Raw genomic sequence first — 21,275 nt, 5'->3', positions numbered from 1 at the left:
AAGCACATTATAAAACCCAGTCATGTAGGTACAGTCACCTGAGCATCACATGATACTCTCCTGAGGCTGTCTGTCTCCAAAGGTGACATCTGGTCAGCCACTAGGATGAAATGTTTAGAACTCTGGTTCCCACTAACAAAAATGAACAAGAATAAATTTTAAACAGAGGCTGACCTCATCCAGGAGATGGAGAAATGGACTGAAGAGAAGATTAATAAAAGATGATAATGGAAACGAATGATCTAGGCCCACATACCAGATACAAGATGCCCTGCCCAGATGAAGTCGCCATCAACTGAGCATCTGCTCCCACTGAGACCAGGTGCCAGAGGGAAAACACTACCTTTGACTCCTCCCTTTCGCTCTGCCCTCTGACCTCCAAAAATACCCAAGATTCAGACAGCGGCTGCTACCTTCCTCAGATGTGGACACGGTCTCCAGGGATTTTTTCCCAATAAACAGCTATCTGTTACCAAAAGGTCAACAAAGTCAAAAGCTTTCAATGAAAAGATTTATTTGATTTCCAAAGAACCCCTTTCTCATTTCACTTCTTTACCTCTTTTCCTATTCCTGCTCAGGCCGAGTTGAGTACACAGGAGCTCAATTTCAGCCCAAGGCAGCGACTCTGAACTTAAACAGAAGGGGGGGGAGAGGGTGGCTGTGAAGGAAAACAAAGAGGTCAGTGGTGAAAAAGAAAATGTGTGTGTACACGTGGGCATGTGTGCTTCTAAGCAAAGCCTTACATACTAGGTCACGACGCAAGCCAAGACTTGGCAGCTCCCACTGCCAAAGTCAACATGTTCTGGACACCCAGCCTCCACATTTGGTTTCCTTAGAGTGAGATTCAGAGGAAGGGTGGCAGTCACCTGGCCTAAGGCTCGGGACTCCATGCTGGCGCTGCAGCCAACGCTGTGAACATGTGCAGGGCCACACCACAAAGACCCTGCCCTCCCTGACCTCTGGCACTTGCTGGTACAATCATGGGCCCAGAGACTGGACCACTGTTCTGCTCTGCCTCTCTTTCAAACTTGCTACCCGGGCCAACACTTAGCTCCATCTTTAGTATCCCTCACACAGCTGGGAGGAACCTCAGTGGCAACTAAGAGATGGTGCAGACTGATCTGGCTGGACCAAACACAGCATCTTCACATTCAGAATAATGTACACTACAAGCCCCACAACCTTTTTTTTTTTTTTTTTTTTGACATTAAGAACATCCTAAATCCCTTCTCCCAACAGGCAACACAAGTAACAATCAAATTACCTATTCTAGAGTGAAGAGACTAAAATTCTCAGCAAGCCCATCATGAAAATGCCTCCTGACTCTGTTCCAGCCAATCCCCAGACACAGTCCCACCATCACACTTTCCTCCTGCAACCTTTTCCCTCCCATCAAGATCAAGTGGGCTGCACAAAGAACTTCCTGTAGCAAACATTTTTAAGCTGTACAGAGCCCTCTTTCCCTGAGTTACATTCAGCAAGGCACCGTAGGAAGAGAATGTGATTCTCGGTTTTGTTCCAGCAGTTAAGTTCAGCTCAATTTTTACAGAACTTATGGAACATCTACTCCAAGCCAGGATACAGGCAAATCTCTTCATCCTCAAATACAAAAATAGGGAAATCCCTTTAGCCAGCTTTAAAATGTGATGGTATTAAAAAGTAAAATAAATAATGACTCCAGGAGAATATCTGTAGTTAACAATGAAAGGAAAATAACAGCAATATTATAACCCTCAAATGATTATGAACAGCCCGCGAATCCTTCTCAGTCTCAAGCAGGTAATCTCTACATGCCTTCCTTCCCCATGCAGTAGAGAATCACAGAGCCCGGAGGCCCATTCCAGCTAGAAACTTCCAGACAACCTGAACTCACAGTGTTTGCACAACTACTGTTGGGAAGCGCTTCCCTTCTGCTCTGACCTGCCTACTTTCCAAACTCTCTCCCTGGCACATGAGCTCCTACCAATTCAAATATCTTGGAATAAGAAGACCAAAGTTCTACTAATCAGCAAGAGCTGAGCTGGGGAAACTAGCACTTCTGGGGAAAAGTGTTTAAATACAATTGCCAACTTTTATATATTAACCAAAAAAAATGTATTTAATGAAATCTAACTTAAATGATATCTAATATTCTGTACTTTATATGCGGTTTAGAGAAACTTAGCCAAAGAATATTCCCCAGAACCCTAAAATTACAATAAAAATTCATTATACTCAAAAATTCAGTTAACTGTATTGGCGTAACAAGCTATGCACATTTCTTTGATAATGAAATGAAGTATGCTTTATCTAACTTTAAATCCTAAAAAGAAAAAAAACTCTTTGTTAAAAATGCAAATAAATTAGCATTAGGACATACATGTTTCTTATAACCTGCATATCCAACCCAGCCCACTGCGTAGACCATGGTATCCACATGTGCCCTGACCAGGAAGGTACCTAATGGCCAACTAGTACCTGGGGTGATGGCAAGGTCAGAGAGAATCATCAGTCCTACCATACAAGTGGGAGCAGAGGAATCTGCCTAGTGAGAGCTTTTCTCTCTGCTTCAATATCAGATGGCAAAGCATCCTCCCTCCCCATCCCCTCCAAGCTTGTTGCTCAGGCAGGACCCTGTCACTACCACTATACCTGCCGCCCCCATTGTCACCAGCATATAAACATCAGGTAGAAGGGGACTAGGTTCTGTTGCTAACAAGACTTCCAGTCCCCGAGCTCTCAGGGATGGAGGGTCGAGTGTCAGGGATGCATAATTCTCTCTCTACAGGGAGCACAGCCTGCTCAGAGTACACTGGGTCAGCATCGCATCCAGGGACACTGAGAGACTATGCATATCACTTTTCCACATGCCTTACAAAGTCAACATTTCAACAAATCAAAAAGTGATCACCTTTCTATTTTAAATAGAGATGTTCGATTAAAAATATAAACCATTAAATCTAACCCTCCATTCATATAAACAACACTGGCTTTATTATTATAACATGCCACTTTCAGAAACCATTTTGTTTTTAGAAACATAATTCAAATATCCTGATTTACCTTAAGTGTGAATGTAACATTCATATGCCACCTAAGAGGTCAGTCAGTGGCGGAAAACCATTCTCATCAGCAGCCGGGCCTCACTCACTCTGACTCTCATATCTACTCACTCAACTAAACTTGGTGAAATGTGTGCCATCAAGAGCCATTTCAATCTCATCACTTGTCTAGAAAGGACTTGACCCTTCTGCTTTACCAAGAAAGATGTTAACAAAGTGAGAATTACATCAGCTGTCAGCTGAAACTAGAGTTTTATGCTATCGAAAGGCTTTTTTTTTTAAGCTAAATCTAATCAGTTTAAAGCTTCTATTTTCATGGTGCTCTATATTCATAAACAGTGTCACTTAATCTCTAAAGAAACTTGAAGATGGGTATCACCATTACCACATTCATAAGGGGAAAAACCAAGGCTCACAGGATTGAAGACATAGGCCCGAAGTCACAGAGCTAGCACCAGTCACCACAGACAGCCATACCTAGAATAATTCAAGGCAGGACCAACCCAGAATCCACCCAAACTGAGCCCCTAAATGATATCCAGATGGGAGATGAGCACACAGTAAGTAGTAAACACTAAAGGAGCTTTAACAAGCTCATCTCTGTCAGAAAAGGTAATTTTAATCTGATCGAAATGGCTCACATTCTACTTTACATGGTCAAAATGAAAATTTAAAATAGTGAATAATATGAACAACGATGAAAAATTATTAGAGAATATGCAAAATAATTCTATTTTTTAAAATGTACCTTTTAATGCCAGGAAATATAATGAAGGGTAGACCTCAGCTGCTCAACACTGCTACAACCCCTGCCCCCTGGTCCCTGCTCTCACACACTGGGGCCGCCACTGACCCAGGAGCAGACCTACCTGCTGGACAGTCAAAACAGCACCTCATATTAATAAGAATCTTTATGTTTATTCAATCCAAACACTGTAGATTTTTTTTAAAGACTATTATCAATATTAACTGAATATTTATGGTTCACTAAAGTGATAAATGGCATTAGATACCTTGAATTATTACTGTGTTATGGTCAAAAAAGCAAATCTTTCAAATGTCGAAAACTTTCTAAACATTTAACACCTCCATTGCTCTCAATCCACCAGACCAATTGGGCCAACCCAAGAATCTGGTAACTTGTTTTCTTTAATCAGGAATCATCGAATACTTTTTAAGAATTTAATTTGTAATTTAAAAATAAAAACATTATTTTTTTTAAAAAAGAAGCTATTTTAAGCAACATTTTGTTTTTCCTTGTTATAAATTAAACCAATATTACAGTTTCTAAAAAAGGCAAAGCTAAGCCTGCAGGCCTGGGTCTCTCCTGGACCTAGTCTCTCAATGGCTGCCCCACTGCTTATGACAACCAAGCTGAGTCCACATGCACGTCCTGGTAAGCATTGCCAAGGTGTGACAAAGCCCACCATTATCCCACCTAGTCACCAACACCCCTAACTGGCTGAGCTGGCTTCTTTCAAACTGTTAATCATCCTGTAGATTAAGAGAAGACAATTCTAGGCCTACTGCCAGAGACATCTAAGATCTCTTTTCCATCAAACCTTATCTGCATTTTCAAGAAAACTATTTAAGTCAACGAGACCAGCCAGGTACATTTCAAAGTGGCCTCATTCAAGGAAGTAGCAGGAAACATTTCCTTAATGTCTGCTGGGAACAACACCACAAAATAGATAATACATTTTGGACTGTCTGCTTTAAAACACTAATACCTGGCCGACACATGAAAAACCAAAATGAACCAAGAGTTTCCCTTCCAATTGTTATCAACCCACATATCAGAGGAAATAAAGTATATGCCAAAGAAGGGCTTTGTCCTGGAGTAAAAGATGCTCAAGTCAAACCTGAGACCACAGTCTTTAAGGAAGACTCCAAATATCTGCCAGTTAAGTCCCAAGCGAAGAAAAAGAGTCATGGCAACCTAGCAAAATTATCCCTCCCATTCCTTACCCACCGACCACACCATACATACTGGCCTCAAATTTCTAATGACATCATGGAGTAGCTACCAAGACTACTCAGCAGCTCCTCACTGCCCAGACAGACAAGACACCAGACGAGAGCACAGAACCTTCATGCAAAGTGTTAATGCAGAACACAGAGAGCACAAAACAGGCGAGCACAAGGTCCAGTGGTCTCCAGACCACTTGGGGATGGAGCAAGTAAGATAAAGTTGAGAAGAAACTTCCTTCACAGGCCCAGCTACCAATCTGATTAATTTTTCTGCAGAATTCCTCACTGGGATGCTGTTTATTAACCCACACGGCTCACTACCACCACTCTGAAACATCCTCATCTAGGTGAAATCCACAACAAAATTCAAAACACCTAGTCAAAAGTGTCAAGCTCAAGAAAACAATTTGGAGACTGAAGCATTATTTTGACACTCTTTTTTACAAACCAATGAAAATAAACACAAATTGATGAAAGACAATGCAATAAAATATTTACCGATTCCATAGCTGAAAGTCGATGTCGATGAGGGCTGTATATTAAATCCAATAAAGGGTGTGTCCAGAGCAGTACTGTGTATATTCTGAAACAAGAGTAAAGTTAGATTAGGTAAATAATTTCTACTTCAGTTCTATTTACAATTTATCCCTCTCCATTTGGACCAGCCATTTATTCCATTACAACCTTTCTTAATTTTGCTTAACTCCAGATAATCAAAAAATTTTTAAGATGTTTGTCTGTCTGATTTTGAGTTATAAAGGGAGAGTAAAGTCCAGGGAAAGAGACTCGCACCTGATTATTTGTTTTAGGGCACTATCCAAATGGAAGTTTTGTGTCTGTTTTCAGAAATTGTTCCTAGAAACCAGTGCCCAGAAAGGCCAGGCTAAGGTGAACCTGTCATTCTCCCCAGAGCAAGAGCCTCAGGACTGGGACCCTGGAGGAGCCGTTCACACATTTTTCTCCTTACATGTAATAGAGATCTCACAATTACTAAAACTGATAAAGTGATGCATTTTGCATCCTCTGCAGACTTCCTTTCACACTCAGAATAAAACCCAAACTCTCCCTTTTGCTCACAAAACCCCGACTGCCCACCTTTCTGCCTCCCACAGCCTCCATCTCCACCTCCCAACTCCGTAAGGCCTCTACTTGGAAGGCCCTCAACGTGAGCACCGCGCACATTGTCTCTTCCATTTTGTCTGTGCTCCCTAGTGCCTCTCAACGGGACATTCCTGACTACCCTATATCTACCCCACACCCCTCGATCTCTCCCTCATTCTACTTAGAAATTCATTCTCAAAGAGAAAGGACCATAAATCAGATCAATGTTCTTCATTTGACTCCAGTTCAGAAACATGATTCTAGCACCCTACCGTGCATTTGAGTTCCTCCCAACAACTCAGGAGAAGCAGGAAGATCAGGACAACCCAGGAGGGCCTGCACGTTTTGTAAACATGATTAAGAAATGTTGTCTGGGGGTAGCTGGATACTATGGTGAGCACACAGTGCCAAAGCCTACAGAGCAGAGAAGCCCATTCAACAAGCTGCCTCCCTCTAATTCATTCCTGACAGAGATAGTCCACACATAAACAATCTCTTTATTAATTACTGAACTACAACTATATGTATCAACATAACCAAATCTCAAAGGTCTGAGGGATATATTGTATTTGTGTCTTTCAAAAGCACAAGAAACTTAATATATTTGATTTACTATGTACACAGTAAAACGTCAATGAAAAGCAAGTAATTATGAAATATAAAGCTCAAAATAATGGTTCCTCTTGGGGGGGAGGGGCAGGTATACCAACTGGGAAGAGCACCCAGAAGTTTCAACAGTATTGGTAAAGCAGGGACGGCTGGAGTACAGGGTACGGGGAGCTGGTTTTCATATTTATACCATAATAATCCCTGCAACTCACATGATATACTAGCTACAGTCTTCCAAAACTCTGTAACAGAGGCTGCATGCTCCTCGTCCCCTCTGCTGCACTGACAGGGAGTAGAAAGAACAAAGCAATGGCCACATCACATGAAAGCCAGGCTAATCCCTGGCCCCTAAATTATACAACTGGTCACACTTCCATTTTGTGTAATTAACTGAAATAATTTATTTCTATCATTCATAACCACAAATTTAAGGGTACATAGACAACTAAAAACATTTTCACAAAAATCAAACATTTTTACAATTACAACGTAGCAAGTTCAACAATTTGAAGGTGAATCCAAAGTCTAATATCAAAAAACAAAAAACAAAAACAAATGACAAAATATACAATCTGCCAAAACAACTATAAAATATAGATTTTATTTAGAAACCTCTCAAACTTCCTATACCCAAGAAATTAAATCAAGTAACCTTGTCATATGAACACAATAACACTGCCACTAAGAAAGGGAGAAATTATACTGCAGTATCATGGTGGGGGGGGCGGGTGAGGGGAGACGGACTGAATAAAACTATAAAATCTCCCAGGAGTGCTTTAAGATCTTTAAGAATAAAACAGACTACCATTCACGGAGGGGGAAAAAAACATTCGCACCCATGTTGTCTTGGGCACTGGAGGGTATTGAGCAGCACCCCAGCCTCTCCCACTAGACACAAGGAGCAATCACCCACCCAGAATGTCACCAATACTGTCACAAGTCTCCTGAGAGTAAAATCACCTGTGTAGAGAACCAGTGCTCTAATCCACCTGCTAGTTTACACTTAAGGAAACTGTAGCCCAGATTAAGTTAAGTGGGGTAAAAATTAAGTTTTTAGTTGTATAAGGTCATGCAGGGAATTAAAAGCAGGCTGGAAACAGAATCCACATCTTCTAAATCCTAAAGCTCTTTTTGTTCTAAGGGAAAATACTTTAGTAATTGACTCAATTATTTCTGGAAGACAATACAAGTTAAGAGCCTCTAAAATATTTATACCATTTGACAAAGTAAACTCATTTCTGGAGACTATATGTTGAAGAAATATTCTAAGATATAAAAAGAAAAGCTTCACATAGCATACCTGTTCACATCAAAAACACCACAACTAAAATCAAGCTACATTTTCAAACAGAAATGTACCAGACTACACTTTTTACTGCCAGGTTATAGCTACATTAGCTACCAGCCCAAAAATAGATCACTGGGGACAGAGTGAGACACAGACATGGAGACATAAACAGTCAGTGTCTAATACAGCTGGCAAGTGACCAGTGAGAGGAGGAAGAACTATTCAATAGATGGTACAACTACCCATCCGTGTCTGGGGTTGATTGAGGCCGTCATGGACATGAAACCTCACCACGAATTCATCTAAAGCAACAAGGAGATGTTTCCACCAATGCAACTGGCAATATAGACAAGATGATAATCACAAGCGCTGATGAAGTTTGATGTATATACTTTGTGTAAGAAAAATGACAAATTTTGAGAAAAATTAGGCAATATCTTTAACATTAGTTATCTCTGGATCAATTCAAGATTTTAAATTTTTCTTTCTACTCCAATATCTAACCAATTCCTTTAAGGAGCTGGGGGCTACATTTGGGGTAGCAAAAAAACTTTTTAAAAAATTACCAAGAAATACCATGATATTCACATTAACTCAACCTCATCTTGCTTCTGCATAAAATTTACATCAGAACGCTGGCCTTCCTTTCTTTTTTTTTCTGCTATATGACAGGAAACAGTGTTGCTTTTACTCAGGCTCTCTATGAAAAGCCTGCATGCACACGGTCTCTAGCATAGAATCACAACCTAATCAGGACCGTGCATACACTCTATTATTATTTCGGGGTGGGGGGAGTCAAAAATTACTGTTTTTAACCACAGAAAGTCATACTTTTCTCCTCTAATGGAAGCCCAAGTTTTAAAAGATTGTCCTTATACAACTATATATATTTAATTCACTTCCATTCTTATTAATCAAAGACCTATAATCACTAATCATAGTTTTTGATCAACATAAGATGAGCAATTTTTTACACCTATCTTGATATAATTCCAATGAATATTAAAAAAAACTTATGATATCTTCAGGTTGGTCTGCACACCATTCTTTCAGATTTACAATTTTCACTCTGGATTTTAAAATCCCTTCTCTCCTTCCTTTTACCACCTTTCCACATGCCTTCTTTACATGCCCAGGAATTAGCAAAAGCCTGGTCTTACTACACTGGCCTTGGCCCACAACGCAGGTCTCAAAACAGCCATAGAACCAATTTCTCAATTACAACTGTGGAACTACAATTCTCATTCGCAGAAAGTAGGCTGAATGGGTACGTTCACATTCAAACCACTAACTATGGAGACCAGTGCAGGGCAGGCACGCCACATACACTGGTTGACAAAACCAGCACAACTACACCAGGATGTTGGTCACACCCAAAGAGCTGCAGGACTGAGACAAATTGTTTTTTTCCTTTCCTACTTCCCACAGAAAAGAGGCAGTGTGTCTTTCATGAAGTACTGTGAACAGAGAAGCAGAGGGCTGGGTTTTAAGAAACCAGTGCAGAATTATGGCTTTCTTGATAAGTAAATACTTTTTCAGTAAGTTCAAACACATGCACAGAGAGGGCAAGAGATGTGTCTCGAAGTCTGCACACAGAAAAGCTAAATCCAGCAGCAATGCCAACATTCACGGCAGAACACCTACTGCCTTCCAAGTACCAGACTGAGCTATTTGAGAATGCCATTTTTGTAGGTTGAAAATGGTCCAATGCCCTCCACAAAACGTTCATAGCAGTTTTATTCACAATTGCCAAATGCTAAATTGACGTCTAGAATCAGCCCAGATGTCCTTCAACAGGTGGACAGTTAAACTGTGGTCCATACACACCATGGAACAGCACTCGGCAACAAAAAGGAAAGGAGGTATTGATACAGCAATAACTGGGATGGATCAAAGGGATCAAGCTGAGTGAGCAAAGCCAACCCTAAAAGTTTATGTTTACATGATTCCACTTATATGACTTTCCCTTACGACAAAATTTTATAAATGGAGGACAAATTAGTGGTTGCCAGGGTTAGGGACGAGGGTGAGAAGATAAGGCAGAAGGGCGGTGGGTAAGGTTATAAAAAGCAACAGGAGAGGCCCTCGTGGTGATGGTGGATACAGGGACCTGGACATGTGATAAAATATTGCATGCACGCACGCACTCTCTCACACACACACACACACACACACACACACACACACAGAGCATGAGTGAAACTGGGGCAATTCGAGTATGACTCGTGGACTGTATCCGTGTCGATATCTTAGTTATAATGTACTATAAGTTCTGCAAAATACTATCGCTGGAAGAAACTGGGCAAAGTAGACAAAGGCTCGCTATTATTTATTACAACTATATGAATCTACAATGACCTAAAATTTTTTAAAGGGTCTAATATTGGCAATTTCATATTTGACCTAATATTAATTTAATCCTCACAGCAACCCCATGTGGTAGGTATCTTTATTATCCCCACTTTTCAGATGAGAAATCTGAGGCCCTGAGAGGGTGAGAAACTTAGCCAAGGTCCTGCATTAACTATTAGGGACAGGACTAAAGCCCAGACTGGCTGGCCCTAGCGCCCACACTCAATCACTCAATCAATCAATCAATCAATCAATCTCTCTACAGGAGTGAGTCTTCACATTTTGGGTGCTCTCTCTCTCTCTACTGGAAATGGAAAATATGACTATGAATGCTTTTCTCATTATAGCTTTAAAAATCTTAAAATGTAACCTTAAAGAAATTCAGTGGACACTGTTTGAAGACCACTGATCTGGCCTCGTCTGATTTTAAAGTTTTGTCACAGAAAGATACAACAGACTAAAATCTACCTGCACATGAGCCACAAAACATTCCTCCCCTGACATTGTCAAGAGCCTACAATTCCCAAGTCTCATTCTGCTGTGGGAGTGAAGGAGGCACTACCTGTCATCTCTGGTCAGGGCTATTATCCTGACCTTGACCTTCTTCCAGGGAAACAAAGATGTAGGGTTTTGTTTTGTTTTGGAGCTGGTATTTGTATTTTGGTTTAGGATGGGTGCTATTTGTTACCATTTTCTTTGTCTGAGTGAGCAAGAAGGCTCAAGGTGAATAAAGGTAATTAAGAAAACTTTAGCAATGATATGAGGTGGGAAAGAAGCTGGAAGGAAAGCGAATGCTCTTCATATAGCTTCTTTCTTCAGTTCAAATGCTTTTTTTTTTCACCACAGGACAAAGCAAGAAAGAAATAGAAGATTAATGTTTCAAGACAATTCTCTTTATGCCCCTTAACAGAAGAAAATGCAGTTAACAGATGAACAATGAGCAGAAAGAGGGGATGATCTGACACAACTGCCACCCTTTCTCCACAACTGTGCTGACAGTAATTAAACACCACAAACCTGAAGCTCCAGTCCAAAGTGAACCATCTCATGTTCATGCTACCAAATCCAGAGGAATGACAGAAAATGTTTTTTTATATATATTTTTAAAATAAATACATGCACAGCTATAAAGAAAAACCAAAAGGAGAAACTCTACAAATCAGAAACTAGGAATTCCTGAAAATTAAGAGGATAAAACGTGAATTCAAACTAGAAAAAGTGACTAAGAGCAGACTGTGAAAACAGGACCCTGTTTAACAAAAGACTGGGCTCGCACCCAGTGTCCTGACTCTACAAAATATTAACCAGAGCTGACTTCCAACCTGGAAGGAAGTCCACAGCTCTTAAGTTCACAAGCTCCCTGACTCCCTAACTCACCCTCAATATACTAAGCCACAATAATGAACAACTGTTTAGACACCACACACACTTGAAATTCTGATTAAGTCATAAAACGGTCCCCCCCACCCCGAGTCTAAGTCAGGAAACAGATTATCAATGTCTCCAGCTCTTAGTAAAGTCACAGAATGCCAAATCAGCATCATGCTATAAGTGCAAAACTCAAAAGAAAACATGAATATGCTGTGGTCTGTCCATCTCTGAAGTACACTGTTGGCCTCACCATTTTGTGATTGGGGTCATAGACACTGGAAATACACAAGATAACAGCAATCGGTGCTGGGCTTTTATTTCATTAGTGTGAAGCGCCTACAGAACGATCACTTATTTGCAAGTTCTCACAACACATCTTACAAAATCCCTTGCAAGTGCTCTACATTCCCTCCTCTTGAAAATTCATGTAAGGCAAGACTTGTAGTGACTAAAGCAGTAATGTACCAACCACAGACCGGACAGAGACACAGACAGGAAATTAAAACCTACCATCAGTGGGACACAATTAAAGCTTTAACTAAATTGGGTTGTCCAGCTCAAAAAGGATGTAAAACCCTAAAGAATTTACACAAAACTATTACAGTCAATATATAGTGTAGCACAGCAAGGTTGTAGAATATAAGATCAACATACAAAAAAAAAATTGTGTTTCTATACACTAGCAATGAACAATCTGAAAAGGAAATTAAGAAAACTATGCCATTTACAACAGCATCAAAAAGAATAAAATATTTAGGAATTATTTTAACTAAAGAGTTGCAAGACTTGCATACTGAAAACTACAAAACAATGCTGAAAAAAATTATAGAAGACCTAAAAATAAATAGGGAAAATCCTGTGTTCATGGATGGAAGACTTGATATTGTTAAACTAGCAATATTCCCCAGAGAAACAAACAGATTCATTATGATCCCAACTGCTTTTTCCAAAACTGGACAAGTGATCCTAAAATCCACATAGAACTGTCATAAATGCTTTCTTTTAAACATCTTATATACTGCAGCTTACAGAACTATAAAAGTTTTCCTAAAATTTTTTTAGACAAAGAAGACACAGCTGAAATATCTACTACTTCTATGCTGCCAGGTTTTTTCCTAAAAGGACGATAAAATTTTAAGGGGAGGGGACGTCAGATTATTAATCTTTAATAATAATAAAAAAAATTAAAAAAGGGATTTGATATTCCCTAAAACTCCTTTACTTCTAAAAATTTAAGACTGTAGACATCACTTTCCCTAAATGTGTACTGTTCTTTTCGTTTAGAATGTGAACCCAACAGCAAAAATTTATACAGTTTAACAATTAAGATACAATGAATAAGCTGTAAACGGGGGATAGGGGTTGGGAAAACAGCAGGAAGGATACACAACTTTTGATATCACAGAACTGAAATGGAGCTGAAGCAAGCAAATTCTCAACTCTGATGTTCAGACATTTTAGTATATGGCAGCTGAGTTGTTTCCATGTCATGAGGACAAAGTTTAACAACTGTCTGTTGAATGAATGACTTATTAACAGGTGTTCTATCCCAGTCCTGCTGGATATGTCTACTCCCCTAAAGCACTGCTTCTCTAATTTCACTAATGCATACTGATGTCCAGCCACTGGAATGAAAGAAACATCACCAAAACGAATTAAACTGATTTCTTAAGACAAACAAAAAGAGTTTGTTTCCACATATGGTATCTTTTTCAAATTTCTATTTGGAAATCATAATGTATTTTAGTGTTAACTGTACTCATCCACTTCTACTTTCTCTCACATCATGAATGGAGCCCCTGTAACCACTGGGAATAGGTGCACGGGCTGAGAAAGAGAAGTAGCTCACCGAGAAGTTAACCTAAGCTCCATCCAAGCCTTTCAGCAAAGTCTTCACCTAACAAAGCCATCTTGACACACAGAGTTTACAGCCAACTCTGTTCTCCCATTAACTTTTAACAGAAGCCTCCAGAAGCTGCCACTCAAAATCTGACTTATTATTAAGAATTGTTTACAGAACTCAAGTAGCAAAGGTGAAGTATATAAAATAAGTGAAAGCAAGCTGACCAAAGTGTGTGTGACTTGATATATAATGTATTTACTGTTTGTATAAGCTCTGACATATCCAAGCATCTGGAAGGGTCCTGGCACTGGTCCCCACTACACACCTGAACTGTTCATACACTGTCTCATTTAATCCTCACAAAACCCTAACGGTAATATGATCATCTCCATGTTTCTGATGAGAAACTAGGTTCTGAGAAGCTGAATCATTTACCTCCAAGTCAGGATCAAATTCAAGCTTTAGAGCCTGTATCCACAGCAGTAATACACACCACCCACCTCCCCTCCATTCACAGCCTCTCAAGAGTGTTTTAAGTCTAAAATTGAAAAAGCCCTCCCCGACCCAACGTATTGGGCATGATGCTGGCACTTACAACAAGATAATTCATATCTCAGAAATCCAGGGCAGGTTTAGTTCATCCTCCTCCATCTAAACCAGGAACATAATGGACTCTTCCCCAACCTGGCCTCTCAGCAGCGTTCATCCTACCAACTGCTCTTCCCCAGGCTGACCTCACACCACCCCTGCTAACTCACTCTTTGTTTCCACTTCCTTTCACTGACTAGCTTTTCCTCTTCCACCTGCTCCTTAAGTGTGGTTTCCTTCACATTCTCCCTGGGCAATCTTATCTGCCTCTGTGGCTTTAATAACCATGCTATTAAACCCCAATTCCAGTCTCTAACTCAGAGCTCCTCATGGAACTCACAAAGTCCACCCATATCAGACACACACCCACACGCACACGGCCCTCAAGTCCATTATGACTGCTGTATTTTCTGCCCTAGTTCAGGATACCTCTGTCTAGACTATACCCCCAGTCACCAACCTGCTATCTCCTTCTCTCTCTCGCAATGAAAAGCAAGTTGACAAGTTCTGTCATTCTAGCTTCTAAACACTTTCTCCTCCCAATGCCACTGCCTTAATTCCTAATTCAGCAGTCTCAGTATTTCTTCAGCTATGTTATTATACAACTTATTAGCTCCATCTCCAACCACAGACACCAACTCATTCCTAGCACTGCTCAGAATTGAACTTGGCACATCTGAATCACCTGTTTATTCCTCACTCTCACCTATAGGAGTCACTGAGCTAACAAGAAACCCATTAGTTTTTTTCAGAGTTCCAACCCACAATGAGAAACGTTTTACATCATGATGTAGCACATAAAAACAAACAAATATGTAACTGAAGAAAAAGCTTCACAGGACAAAAACTGCCCGTCCTACATCGGATGCACCCCAACATTTTCTACTATATTCTAGGTTGGCTGCTGGTGTTGGTTGGTTTTTATTGTGGGTGCATCCCACTGAGTTGATATCACAACCTGTCGAAGTCAAAACCCCCTAATGGAAAGCTAGAGGGAACACAGGCTTTGAATGATGCTGTCTTGGGCTGCCTCCTCAGCAATTTCATTCTTCCAATTTCTTGAAAACATCACATTTCACTCATAGGAGGCTCCCTCTTCCCCTCCGTCCACCTGGGCAAGCTCCTATTCATCCTTCAACATCACAGTCCTGACTTTCTTCCTTAATACTATCAATATTTTTCAAATTTTCTAGAATGCACATGTATTATTTTATAATACACCATTCTCAGGAAACCTTTTCCATGCAGCCCTCCCAACTCACGCTGTAATACGACCATTGAGCTGTCTCCCCAGTCCATAAAAGATCCCCTTGTCTCAGAGCCCAACAGTGTACCCTGGTCACATGGTACACATGCACACGCAAGACACAGTGTAGAGAAAAACCTCACCTTCAGAGAACATGAGAACACCTAACTAACTGGTATATTGGCAATCATGGAAACAAGGCCACTTCACAGAGAAGCACTGTCACAATAAAGCTCTCCACCCTTCGCCTCTGAGCATTTGTGCCCTTTTGATCCATCCAGCTTACAATCATTCTTTGATATGATGAAAATTCACCTCAAATGTAGTTTATAGACAAAATTAATTAGAAATTAAGAATACACAAAGTAAAAAGCCCTCTCCATCAAGAGTGTTTCACTACAAGTCCCAGCTAAGTGGCCGTGCCTGGTCAGCTACTGTTCCCCAGGTAATTCAAGATTTTGGGCATAGCATATTGGTTCCTCAGAGCCTCTCATTCTGTCTCATCTACAAATTAATATATTTCTATGAATAAAGTGACCATTTACCCCCTTCCAGAGTCACCAATTCCTGGCAGCACTTAATACTTCTTAACTGTATGCCGTTACAATATACTTTTTTCCTCCACCTTACTACCACCGACAAAGCTTTCAAAATGTTTTTTTTTTTTTTAACCAAATAGAAAGGAAATATTGTTCAGTAGTACCAATTCAAGCAAGAGCAAGACCTCAAATTAAAAGATCTCCCTTAAGGAAGAGTGAGGGAGCGACAGAGACAGGAAGCTGGAGGGAGAGAAAGGAATGCAGCTCTCCCCTCAGCCTGCAAGGACTGCATAAAACAGTGGAAGTGAACATGGAAAATAGCTACATAAATGTTTAAGATTAGTTAACCTTCACTGCTTCTTTTCTTTAACCACTGTATCTGGGAGAAGAAACACAGACAAGACATTGGCCTCCAAACACAGAATTTTACAGCTCCCATCATTTCCACTGTGTATTATCCATCAGGAATTTAAGATCCCTTACCACTGCCCAGCCTGTTCCCACCACTAGATATAAACAAGCACCCCAAGCTGAAAACAAAACTGAAGAATGAATGCAGCTGTAGGGAAGCTATATTTACTGTATTTCAAAGACTCAAATCACCCATGACTTGTCTCCCACATATTCCCACTTTCTAAACATGTGTCAGACTCTGTGCGTCTAGGGGTGAGAATTGTAAAAATGTTTTGCTTCCCCCTGCAGCAGGCTACTCTCACCTTAGAGGTGACCCCAGCCTTGTGTGTTAACATGACTAAGGACACATGCTGCTTGATTTACCTACTGTGCTCCTACCCAGCTACTCAGCACAAAGAAAGCCTAATTCAACGGCCCTGACACTATACAGTACATAACAGATGTCTCCTGAATCCAAAATCTGCTATAAGGGACAAGATCAAAACCTTGTTTATTAAAAGTTGGGATGTGGACCAGCAAAACCAGACTCATACAGCCACACCACACATGTGAGCTTAGGACTCAAATCAAGGTAATCTTCTGAAGTCTACATTTGATGTGTTATCTACTGCTAAGATCCTGGTTGTTTGGGGGATATCCTCTTCCTGAAGATTGCACTAATATGCAAGATCAGAAACACTGACTTGAAATACCTCTTGCTAAGGGGCTGCAGGGTGGAGGTGCTGGTCAATCAGCAGGTGTACACATCAGCATGAGGATTCACTTATGACGCCTGCCGAGAGCCCAACATCTACCTACCAACCCCACAAACACACTTTCGATTTGTCAGTTCAAGGAATAAGATGTCTTCTTCCTTTCAATTTCTATATTTAATTCAATATGCTAGCAACGCTCTTCATCTCCAAATCACCTCAAATTTCCATGGCACCTGTGTTGTAGCAAGAGTGCTGAACTGTTAAAATGTGTTCATTAGCCAAAAGGTTTTGCTACCAAGCAGAGAAACATTTGCACATCCACACAGACCTTACCACCAATCTGACAGGAGACCCTTCCCCCTCCCGCAGAAAAAATATTCTCCATTTTGAAAAGTAGAGTAAACATGAAAATTCAAGTTTCTTTCCTGGCATTTTACTCTCATCAACAAGAGAAATTCAAATAGAAAAAACACTGTTTTCCAAAAGCAAGTATTACACAGGAACTTCATACAATTGCTGCGTCCGGTGATGAGAGAAGAAGCAGCACGGTCATTCAGCAAGAGTAAAACTAAAGCAGATGAGAGGACAATAATTCAGATCAAAATACATGAACATCAGTACAACCAAACCCCTCCTTTCTGGATTTACCATCAGAGTATTCCTTTAAGTTGACTTCCATCAGAACTAAAATTAAAAATTTTCAACACTGACACTAAGTGCGAGATACTCACAAACCAAAAAACTCTGACATTTATTTGTTTCAATAAATTATAATGATCTTAAGTAATAAGGAGCATAACTTAGCCTACCATCAATTGAGACAACCTGAAATAAGGGTTAAATAGTGGTACTTTAAAAAAAAAAAAAGTCTCATGTTTTATTCTTGGATGAACTGACTTGCTTACCCTAATTGAATAAAATTCTGAATTTAATATATATAATATCTTTAAAAAGATGAGGGTGGGGAAGCTCAAAGTAGTTTCATTTTAAACCAAAAATGGTCACTGTTGATAAATTCAGCACAACTTGTATCCAATCTTTTGAAAGGTGACTCACAAGAGTGTTGCAAGGAAAAATAACATCTACCCAAACCCAATTTTTATGTTACCATTTTAAAAACAGTGAAGCCCATCGTTTAAGACACAGGATAAATCTTCTTGTCTTTAAGAAAGTAATGTCTAGTTACAAATTGGGGTGGGGTGGGGGCGGGTAGAGACAAGACACTACTCTCATTCCATGAGTCAAAAATGATACTTACATATCCAATGAGAGAGAATAAAAGCAAAAAGCAGCCCCAAAAATCTTTCAATTATACACCAAAAATGGAACACTTCTTACCTTTACACCTGACTTCATCTGTTTCTAACAACCAGCAGGGTAAACAGGCCGACTCCTCTCCTCCCACATTCATTCTGAGCACAGGTCCTTTCTCCTCATCCATCTTTTCCTTCTTCCTGTTTCTCCCTCCTAGTCTCTCACTTGGTGACTCATTCACCCCGCAATCTGCCACTGTCACCTCTAAGCAAAAAGCCTCCAAATCCTCTACCTTAAGTCCGGATATCTCTCATGAGATCCCACTCTTGCTACACATCCGGGTGTGTCCAACTGGTTTTCCAAACTCAGTGCAGTAGACCCAGGCTTCCCTAACTCTCTTTTCTGTTCTTGGGCGGCTATGCTATCTTGGCCACACCTCCACACTTTCAGGATGTCTACATCACTTCCTGTGGCCCTCTACTGCTTCTGATGCCACTGTGAATCCCAGCTTGTATCCTGTCCTGCAACTCACCTATCCAATGCACCTCATATGCAGAAGCCACTTTGATTTTCCTGAAGATCAATGTGAGGCAGTATATACAAGCTAAGACTAGACAGTGTCTGTGGAGTCAGACAGCCATGGTTAAAATTCTGGCCCTGCCACTGTACTGGCAGTGATCTTGAGTATGTTCTAACAGCCTGTGTCACACACTATCATTTTTAGTCTTCTTATCTGTAGAAAGAGAACTTCCTGGATACAAAATATAAAATGAACATATATAAGTCAACTGCATTTCTTGACACCAGTAACAATCAGAATATATACAGATCTTCCGCATCCCAATAAGTCCGTTTGAGTTGAAAATGCATTTAATACACGTAATCTACCGAACACCATAGCTTAGCCTAGCCTACCTTAACCATGCTCAGAACACTTACATTTAGCCTGCAGTTGGACAACTGTCTTGAGTTCCATCTCAAGAGTAATTGCCATCCTCTTTTTCTTCTCACCAGAAGTGAGAGACATAGAGAAACGTTTTGTAGACATGATGGGATGCAAAAACACAAAACACCATATCCAAAAAATGCTGGCAACATAGTACACTGAAGAGTATTGATTATTTACCCTCGTGATTGCATGGCTGATTGCGAACTGTGGCTCACTGCCGCTGCCCAGCATCACACAAGAGTATCATACTGCATATCACTAGCCACGGAAGAGATCAAGTCAAAATTCAAAGTACGATTTCTAATGAATGCATATCACTTTTGCACCATTGTAAGGTCAAAAAATCCGAAACCATCATAATTGAATACTGTCTGTAATGAAGACAGGTAATAGTGCTGCAAGGACAGACCAGATGACCAATAGCACAGACATACAACCTCTCAGACAGAAAGCAGGCATACCAGGAGACCTGATTCATGACAAGCAGCACTGCAGGTCAATAAGCAAAAAAAACAGTCTACTCAGTGGATGAGGCCTAGACAACTGGTATCTAAATGGAAAACGATGAACAACTTGTTCCTTATCTCACACAGTACACGAAAATCAATTTGAGACACAGTAAAGGCAAAAAGTATGAAATTTTCAAGAGGCATAGGAAGCTAACTTTATGTCCTTGGTAAAGGGAAAATTTCTTAAATAAGATATAATGGATCATGACCCACAGTTTGGAAGACACTGTCCTGGAGAACTTGGCACACTCCCTTTTTAAAAAAAAAAAAAAAGGATCTGATTTCCAATTATCATGTATAACTGCATTTTTCCATTCCTCTCAAAAGTAAATATTATAACAAAATATCTGACTGCATGACAAATGTTCAAAATGTAAGTATATACACAATCATAATAAAATTCTTATCTTTCCCACTCAGCACTAAAGGTTCAATATATCCCACTATTTGAGGTAAACAGAAAAGTTTTTTGAAAGATGCACAATATTTAGGCATAAATAACTGTATGAGTCATGAGTCACCAATATATATGACCTGTGAATACATAAAAATTTTAAAGCCAGCAACACTAAGTTAATGGTTTTACTTCTAAGGAGATAAAATCAAATATACTCTTTTAGTGCTAAAAACTACACCAAGGAAAAAAGTGACAACATTCTCCATGTAAAATAGTGATTTAGGGATGTGGGTGAGAAAGTCCATCTAAAATGCAATGCAATATTTAAGATGAAGTTGCAACACAGGAGAGAGCCTTAGTAACCAGGATTGTGAATGTGATCACACAGTAAACAAAGAAAATCCTGTTCTATTCTTCACCTACACAGTTCACACACAACACCAAAGGCGTTCTAAACAAATCTCTGTAAACCTTAGACCTCTATAAAATGTCTGCATTACAAATTATCACATATGGATCTGGTTGTAAGCTAAACTCTAACAACAAGCAGAGCTCAGTTAGGGTCTAGACCAGATGGCCAGCCTCCAAAAAAGGAAAAGGCTCTACTACCTCCACTGTATGCACAGCTTTCTGAACACACTATCATATCAGATGGCATTCTGTTTTCCTTTGGTTTGGGAGCTGAACCACAGTCCACCATTTTAACTCTGTGATCTATGACTTGACTTTCATGCAGAATTTGACAAGAATAAGATTCACAGAGGAAATTACTACATGCTAGGACCAAGGTGTAAAACATAAAACTACGCTGGCTTCCAGTCTTGTGTTCTTTCTCCTACACCATTCTCCCTCTTCTTACTCGCTGATCTTCAAAGAGACAATGGAATGATTCACATCAACACAGCTTCCTCCAAAACTTTCAGTGTGCTATTAAATAATAACATCTTAGAAATATATTAGTATAAAATGTCAATGCTGCCATGGTTCTACTGTTAAGTGAGAACAGTATAACTAGGAAAAAAGAACCACCAGACGTCAAACACAAACTATGGGCCCACAAAAGTCTGATCCAAATAGCCATCTAGGCAAAACCCTCCAAAGGGCTACA

General features: G+C 40.0%; 1 protein-coding gene across 8 annotated transcripts in view; it reads right to left on the bottom strand.

The window, feature by feature from the left end:
- Positions 1-21,275, bottom strand: part of ANKRD11 (ankyrin repeat domain 11) — a 193,781-nt gene that overhangs the window by 123,638 nt on the left and 48,868 nt on the right. For 6 of the 8 annotated variants that reach the window (XM_039888634.1, XM_039888631.1, XM_039888635.1 and 3 more), the window contains exon 2: positions 5,511-5,595. The gene's annotated coding sequence lies outside the window, so the exon portion shown is untranslated. Of the gene's footprint in view, positions 1-3,789; positions 3,914-5,510; positions 5,596-21,275 lie in introns of all 8 variants that reach the window. The other 2 variants (XM_039888628.1, XM_039888629.1) reach the window with 1 other exon arrangement.

This window comes from Pteropus medius, unplaced genomic scaffold, assembly GCF_902729225.1.
Source record: "Pteropus medius unplaced genomic scaffold, Ma_sr-lr_union100, whole genome shotgun sequence".
Taxonomy (NCBI): domain Eukaryota; kingdom Metazoa; phylum Chordata; class Mammalia; order Chiroptera; family Pteropodidae; genus Pteropus; species Pteropus medius.
This window is presented reverse-complemented; position numbering and strand designations above follow the sequence as displayed.